General features: G+C 43.1%; 1 protein-coding gene across 1 annotated transcript in view; it reads right to left on the minus strand.

Annotated features, from left to right (window-relative positions):
- The window catches only part of pdlim2 (PDZ and LIM domain 2 (mystique)), a 34,422-nt gene extending 25,857 nt beyond the window's left edge, over window positions 1–8,565 (minus strand). Inside the window, exon 1 of the mRNA XM_080499565.1 lies at window positions 8,289–8,565. The gene's annotated coding sequence lies outside the window, so the exon portion shown is untranslated. The remainder of the gene's footprint in view (window positions 1–8,288) is intronic.
- Window positions 8,566–8,984: the final 419 nt, after the last annotated feature.

Here is an 8,984-nt window from a genome sequence, read left to right on the forward strand (position 1 = left end):
CTCAAGTTATACGTTTAAAGTATACAGCGGTTCAGTGTGATATAGTGGCCTTTTATACCAGATACAAGAAGAGGCTACGTAAATAAACTTCTGCAGCCATCAAGTCGACTTGTTTAGTAGTCAGTCTATGCCTCATGGGTATTTTATAATGTTCTGCTCAGGATTTGCGCGACCATTTGCCGACGCTGCACTCCACAAAGTTTGTTGTGAATTACTGAGGTTTCATGTACATTCGTGACTGAAGCCAAAGTGTAGTGAAACCATGTGAAGTAGTGTGATCTCTATCCACTCGCACATAAACTTGATTCATAGCATTATTTTATTTGTTAAAAGGACAAATAAATCTTATTAAAGCATCATTCATAGTTGCTTTGTTCTCGTATCGCCATATGGAACATTGTCTAACTCTAAACAATATTTCTGTTTTGACGGTCAGCGTCGACCATCATGTGCCTGAAGATTATGTTGAGCCTTTGCTGATTATCTTTATCCATCAAAAATCTCGTCAGCTTCATGACAAAAAAACAGATGGGAAACAGATGGAGAGCTTTTAATTACTGCTGAGACTGGAACTTTAACAGCATCACGTACTGCAACTTGTGTCTGGTAATGACAGTGTAGTGTGCTCTTCTGTCCGTCTCTATGGCATAAATATTTATATACAAGAAAAGAAAAAAGCAGGTCTGCTGCAAAAAAGCTTTTCCTGGTTCATTTGTGTGGATGTCAGAGTGGCACCGTCTGGTAAAGCCAAATGTGTCCAGCGCCATGCTGCTCAACAGTAACTGAGTTTTCTCAGCAACAAAATCCAACAGTGTGTCCCTTGTTGACATGAACAGCAGGGGATCTGACAAAGTCTGACTTGACCCTACAAAAAAAAAAAAAAAAAATATGAATTTATTCTACTCTACTACAAATACTTCTAAAATTCATAATGAGAAAGTGCCAAACATCCTCGAAGGTTGTGCTAAACTTAACAGTCACCTTAAAAAGATCCGCAATCTGTCTAATCCAACAAAAAGACAGAGCCATTCTGTTGTTAATAATATCAGAAAATGTGCAATTATGGTTTTATTTGTGCCAAATAATTACTTGTGCCTTTATTCAAGTTATTTGCTGAAACATTTTAAAAGTGGATTTGCAATTTCAGTTCTAGTTTGTGCAGACAAAGCCTACAAATTGGTTTAATTGCTCAATTTGTTCTTCATAAGTCATCCTGGGTCGGATCGGATCGGAACCCATAGAGAGCATGAATAAAGTCCCGTGAGGGGGTAAACAATAACGCCGATATTCCTTCGTGTCTTGACGGTAACCTGTGATTTGGCTTTTCTCAGACGAAGCAAGTCTGACTGCATGTGGAGACAAAGAGCTCTGTGGTGGGAAGACGTGATGATGGGATAAACACCTACAGCTTCATAAACACACCACCACCTGCACCCAGAAACACACACACAGCACACACAGAGTCCGTGACTGGAACTCATCTTGCTAAGAAAAGGTGCATTTATTCTAGATGAAGACATTAGTGCAACAAGTAATTTGTAGGTGCACCCGTGGATGATGACACAAGCTATTTTAAGTATAGATTGCAACTTTGCTAAGGTGGAAAAAGAGACATCAAAACAGCTTTCTCAGGTGTTGTGCAACCCAAAACTGACAACTCAGGCTAAAATGGGTCTCTAAAAGTGAACGCACAGCTTATATCTAAGGCGACTTAATAGAAGAGAAGCAAAGTCAGAGGGAGGCCTAATGAATGTGACGCCCGTCATCGCTGTAAATGTGTCTGAGGCCATACGGTGTGTGAAATAATAAAAAACTACAACTCATGGGCCAGTTCTATCTGACCAGTCACAAATAGTGAAAATTCAATCAAAGAGCAATATTACTTATTAAAGCACAAAGACACCATCAATATCTATGTAAATGTATTTTCTAAATTGTTAGTATCTGAGAACATGTTCGCTTGATATCAAGCAGCAATGATAAAATATACACTGTGCAGCACTGTAAACACAGTATCACTCTTTCGGAATGTGAATTATGATCTCAATCTCAGGCTCCATAAAAGAAAAAGCCATAAAGGTCTCACAATGATTACATAATCACACAATAGAAGTGTCAAAGTTCCGGAAAATACGAGGAACAAGCAAAGAGACGTCATGGAGCAGCGTGGAGGAGATCAAGGACAGCGGCCACGCTGTTCCCTTGAATCCTTCCAAACACTGGCCCGCTTCACGTCAGGCACATTCCACAAGTGTTTGGGACAAGCAGTGCACACCGAGATACTCATTAACAGTCTGGGCCAATTAGCAGGGTAACCCGGCTCACCGTCATTAGGGTCTCTTAATTGCTGCGGCCTCCAGAAATAGGTGCAGTTGTGATAATGACAGGGAGCAGCTGCCCAAAACTTTCCCAGCCTCTGGGGGTGTCATTAGCACCATGAGCTGCGGCAGCTCCTCCTGCAGCGTGGCCATTATCAGGCGGGCACCCTGCTAATTCTGTGTAGACCTCCGCCGGTCGCGTCATAAAAAATGCCAGTGGTGCACAAAGTGAAAGGAGGGTGAAAGAATGCGGCAGAGCGAGCAGACCGTGGAAAAGAAAAGCACCACATTGTGGCAGTGAGGATAAGTGGCACACTCACGCGCTCCGTTTAATTAGCCACTGATGAGCTTTTAGATGCTGCACTGCTACTTGCATAAAGCAAAGCGCCGAACAGTTTGTATGCAACCTCGCCGTCCCACAGAGGGATTGACGAGATGAGCCGTTGCCAGTGAAAATAAAAGGTGAATTCCCTTCTGGTGAGATCTCGCCGCTTTTGTTGCGACCCTAATTTGACAGCGCAACTCGACAAGCCCGGCACAATGACAGGAATTCTAGTCATGGAGTCAGTCTTTCAGTCCAGCATCAGTCACACAGCAGGAGGTCAGGAGGAGAACGCAAACTGATCCTGCAGCTAGAGTGAAGTGCTCTCACTTCCGACTAACAACAGGCAGGTTTACGACTCACCTGCATACCAACAAACAGCGTGGCGTCACGTTTGACATACTACAACATGCTGCATCCTCATGAGGCAGGTTTCGATTTTGACTCACATACTCAAATATATCCCACACAAGAAGCTGCAGCTAATGAAGTGTAATGTAACAAGACTGCTCTCACCAGTCTGAAATGGAAAAAAAATAAATGGCTTTAATTTTACAGAAGGCAATAATCCCCCACCGTACTTCCAGATCCTACATATAGCTGTGCTTAAGTTAACTATTTTTAGCAGAGAAGCCTAAATAATGGGGGCAGATCATGATGGCAGGCACTCTGATTAAATTGCATGTACCCGTTATAGCTCAACCCTACAGTGGGACGTCCTCTTGTGTAATGGAAAGTGTGTGACTTGTTCAAATCCAGGTTGAAGTTCACTTAAGGGCCTTTTATGCGGACAGTTTCCATGTTCTCCCCATGCATGAAGGACTTTTCTCTGTGTACTACTACGACTACTACAATGATTTGAAGCCAGTTCAAGTTACAGTGTGTTCGCCTTGTGCAGGATGGGCGACGTGTCCAGGGTCTACCCTACCTTCACCTCTTCAACTGGATGTCGCTTCAGTGTCCTTCAGCCTCGGGCTGCATAGGGTTGAATGACGGATTAATAGAATATTAATATGCAAAATCTGGCGATGTGGCCCTATCTTTACCTTTGAAATTGTGATCGTTTGTATTTTTGCACACGTGAATTAACAAGTCTACTTCTTGTCAGACGTGTTCACTACAAATGTAAATAAATAACTTTATGATGTCTTCAGTGAAATTAAAGTTGCAAACATACTTTTAATTGACTTCTAGCAAGATAACATGCCGATGTTCTCACTGCTGCCAAAGAAAGAGGAAAATCTGAATAATCTCTGCTGCAGAGTGGGAAAGACTTCCAAAAAAAAAAAAATCAACTACGACAATATTATACTTCAGCTTTGTTGAAACCATTTGGTATCTTTAAACAAGGGCAACACGTTGGGATCACTGTACTTATGGAATTGGCAGTGTATCAACATTAAACTTTTGCAGGAGACAGCATTTATGATGCCAAATATCCTTCCTTCATTAATGCAAGTAGAATCTGTATCAGCTCCAAAGTCCAAATAGTAAATTTTTATTAGCTGCCACATCAAGATTTAATGACATCCGAGCAGGAAGTTTACTGTGATCTTAACATGTTTGTTCCTTCTAACTCAGAGATGGATAAATAGCCAAAGGCATCATCACGGTATCTTGCAGAATGCATCAATAAAACTACATTTTGCAGTAAAACTTATTCCAGTGCACAACACTGCAGTTAAACCTTTAAGTTTTCTCCAAGTCAACGTGAAGCAAATTAATACTGTTGTTCAATGACGAGGATACACTGTTGAAATAATGTCCGATCGGCTGCAGGCGCCACCACCGTCTTTGCAACTTGCGATTACTTGGACATTTTCAGCTGGATGTCCTTCCTGATGCAATCTGGATTATTGTGTCCAGCTATATTATCTATAAAAAGAGAGCGGGAACAACAAGAATTGGGTTCATATACTCGGCTGCTCCGCTGTGGTGGAAGTAAACAACCCTCGGGGTGCCGGGACTGATGAGCTCAGCAGTGACTTCACTGTATTTTTCCCTTTCCACAGGGACATTCTTGGTCTCCGGGGGGAGTTCCAGCCTGCTGTGTACACACTTCATATGCTCAAGACCACTCTGGCACTTGTCATACGTTTGAGGGATTGTCGCTACAGGCGAAACCAGACAGCAGAAGTATGAAGGAGGAAAACAGGCTTTTTTGTGAGATTAGATTCAAGACTCGCTGCTCCAACATGCAGAGTCTCAGAAGTTTAATTTACACATTTCATGGTTTTCACCCCCGAAAAAAAAGTTGCTCTTCTCACTGGCCAGTGCCTCGTTTATCGTGAAGATCAGAACGGAATTCTGTCTGATGTATCCAATATATTTCACCATCAAAGAAAATAATTCAACAAGCACATTACTGGTCAGCCTTTTCAACATTAAATCTGACTTTTTTTTTTTATATATAGAGAACAGCCTGCCTTAACTTTAGTTGGGGTGTCGAAAAATTCTCATATTGGGATATTTCGGCATGACTGACCCCTCGTTTAGTAAAAACTTGCAGAATCACTGGGGTTTCACGTACAGTATACTTTTGTCAGGGCAAACTGGAATGGAATCGACTGTGCCAAAGTCAGATCTCTATTGATACCATCTATGCACATTTTAGAAACCGATAAATCAACTGATAAAAGCAATACTTGTGTGGAAAAGACGTTGCTGAACTCCTGTCACCTCCGCAAATGTGTTGGTCACAATGAGTTTCCTAGTTTTGTCCTTTGAAAAAAAAAAAAAAAATGTAAAGAAAGGAGTGTAGCCATTATAAATTGTCTTCTCACGACAAATAAGAAGCACACGAGCTTGAGTGTGCAGATATAAGACCAATAATATCATTTAGCCTTTTGACTTTAGGGTGTAGTCCTGTGAGGACAAATGGCATGGAGTGAAACCTGCAAACACAAGTCTGAAACTATGCAGGTTTCTGAGCCAGAGAAAATTATTATGACTCTCCCCTGATGATTCATTAAATTTAACATGCATGTCACAACACAAGTTAAGGCAACCGGCAGCTGACAGTTGTACTATTACTAAACACGGAACAAAATAGTTTCAGGAAACATTCTAATTGCAAGCCGAAAAAGCCGTCTTATAAAATGACAGACTCCTACATTTACGCCAATCACGGAACCATTTGTCTCATTATATTTAACAAAGCTAATCCACGACTTAACACCTCATTTACTCCATGGAATGAAAAGCTTGAACCTTTTTGTGCAACACTGGAAATCAAATATTCTTGTCAGTGTGGCATTGAGATTAACCGGGTATGCTCCATTGTCTGGCACTCAAACCTGACCACAGACATCAACGCTTCACTTCTCTCTGAATTAGATTTATTTGTCTTTTACTTGAACGCTCAGCCAAAATCCACAGGCTCAAGATGGACAAGCGTCGGCTCTCCAACATGCCAATAAGAGAAGGGAAGGAGGGCTGATGAACATAGCAGACGTTCAGGCCGAACCTCCTCTGATGTGAAGGAAGTTTTCTCAGACGAGCCACCGTGGCTTCAGGGGGGGGGAATGTTCCTGGTATGAATCACACACTTGTTGGGACTCTTAACGCTGGTCGCCATGCGCCAGTGTGAATTTTTCCACAGCATGTGCTGGCGATGCCACACACTCCAACCCGTGCGTCACTCACTACACTGACAGGTCGGCGCTTTACTTGGACACATACACAGACACACACCCACTGAGTAACAAGGAGAAGAATGCATTGGCAGGCCTCTCCCCGGACCGAGAGTAGAGTGAAAAGGCATTCGGAGCATTCTCCAAATCACACCCATTTGTTCAGATAAACTGTAGCGGTAATCACCAAGGAGATGAGGAAATAAAACAGGACAAACAATGGGCAAGTGATGTCTTCAAAGGGTGTTGGTTGATGAGCCTCTGTATTGTCGTATAAGTCTACTCGCTCGTGTGTCATCCAACTAATCACAGACCGAAACATACCTGTGATTTTTGTGGGTTACTCCCTTTTCGGTGAGAAACCTCTTCAGGGTGCGTACTGCCGGTGGATTTCGTCGACAAAACAACTCCATTCACAGGAGACACTCGCGTCGTCTCTCGGCTGCCGCTTTTCCCGCTCTGCATCAGCACTGAGTGATTGTGCTACTTAAAAAGATTCAGCGCGGCTGCTCAATCAGTTCACCACATCCTCTGCGTGCACCATCCTCACGACAAGACAAACACCAAGAGCCACAGTAGCTCTCTTCAGATATACTATATTCTGCTGCAGCTGTGCACCTATGAGCCTGATGAAAGACCGTTTCCTCGGTTGGGTTGGAAACCAACTTTTGCTGCAACAAAACCTGGTGTAAAGTGGAAAGAAAGTAATAAAAAAAAAAACCCTAACAGTCAAAAACACCCAGCAAAGACTCAGCCTCAGCTAAAAGTGAAAACCACACTTCTGCGAGACGGGATCCAAAAGAACATTTTCATCTTTTTAGACTAAACAGAAAGCTCTGCCGTCCTGTGAGTGTGTTCTCGACAGAGACAGTTATAGGAGCAGAAACAAAAATCAAATCACAGCAACACAGTGGTATTTAAGCAAAACTCAGAAAGAAAAAAAAGAGTTAATTTACTCCAGTTGAAAACCACAGGACAATTGTAAAAACAAACAAAAAAAAATCTCTCCCTGAATTAGAAGCTAACAAACTGGTTCTTTCTGTTTTCTTCAAAAGCTACCGACTTTGCTCCTTATCCTAAATTACAGTGGTCTGTTTTTGGTTCCTGCATAACTTTATCCAGGCCGAGTGTTCTCTATCTCTCTCTCTAGCTCTCTCTCTCAAACAAAAAAGAAAAAAAGAAAAGCCATCAGGAGACAAACAGTAAGTAAGAGCTGGGTTGGTGAAGCATGCATGTGAAAGGCAGCTGGGCACAATCACAATGCACAACATATACAAACAGCAGGAGCTGGAGGCTGGAGAACATGATGCTTCCACAGTGATTGTTCTGGACCAGACTCTCAGGGGGGAGAACCTCAAGTAGTTTCCCATCTGCTCAGCTCACAGCCACAGCTATTGATTTCCAAACACTGGAAGGCCAAGTTAAAGAACAAGCACCTCTAGACATGTTGGGGGGGGGGGTTGGGCAATGAGAGGTGCCTTTCAACCTGAACCTGCCAATTCATCACCACAGGGGAGAAAATAACAATTCAGCTGTTGGACTAATGCGACATGAAGACTGACTTTAAGCTCCCCGGGGTCGCACCTGGTTCAGCCCCTCCACAAATCACACTGACTACTTCATGTGCGCAAATAACTGAACCGCTCTCCTGCATCCAGGAGCGGGATGGAAAAGTCTACAGTGGGCGCTGGAAATTTGAACTCTGTGTGGGCTTTATTGTTCAAGTCTGCGAGACTGACTTCCAATTTCCACTTCAATCATGCACCATTAAACCCCAAAAGCAGCTATTCAGAAACGCAGAAAGCTTTAGAATGGACGTTCACGTTCTATATTTAAAACAGTTCAGTGTGAAAATGTCAGCTTTCTCAAGAAACAGCAATAAACACACACAATAAAAAGGGTTAAATATGAAAGTGCGTTTACTCAGCAAATAAGAATGTGACTTAAATCAAGTCCATGTCTCTTGATGTCTCTTTAAAATTAATTAAAAATAAACAAATAAATAAAATCACGTACCAAGGTGATGTGCGTCAAGGTGCGTTCTCCACCTGTTTAATCTCTGCGCGCTGCTCAAGGAAAAACACCGATCACACCCAGGACAGCTCGTAGTCCCGCTTCACCTCCACTGTCTTCGAACTGCGTGCACAAGCGAGGCTCAGAGCTTCAAGACTTCCCTCTCGGTGTGGAGGAACCGAGGCGCTGCCGGCGCCTTTATATCTCCTCTGCGGTGTCAGACGTTAAAGATGGCACGCATGAACCATCACCTGTGGCTGCGCGCGCACTGATCGCGGTGCCATGTGCTGTTACCAAAATAAACGGGTTTGACACACAGGCGGCACCCGGGGCCGAGGGCGGACCGCGTCTCGGAGGAGGAGGAGGAGGAGGAGGAGGACGGTGCCGCAGTGATAATTGAACCATTGATACCCGAAACACTCCGCGGTGACGCATTGTGTCCACGCGCCACCTGCTGGCGGAGTGGGCGCAAAGCAGCGCGCGCGCGGATATCACAGTTAATTGAGGTCAATTGATTAATTAGATAATTGCTCTCAGCTGGAATCGAAGCGATGACTGAGTCTTCTGTTTGCGCTTTGTACCTTTGCTTTTGTGAATAAGCAATAAATGTCTTTTCTTTCATTCATTTTTTTTAATTTATGGGAGTGTCCTATAAAACACAGTAAAATCACCAAGTATCCCTCTCTAAATTCCCCTTCC

Source organism: Blennius ocellaris (assembly GCF_963422515.1).
Source record: "Blennius ocellaris genome assembly, chromosome: 7".
NCBI classification, from domain to species: Eukaryota; Metazoa; Chordata; class Actinopteri; order Blenniiformes; family Blenniidae; genus Blennius; species Blennius ocellaris.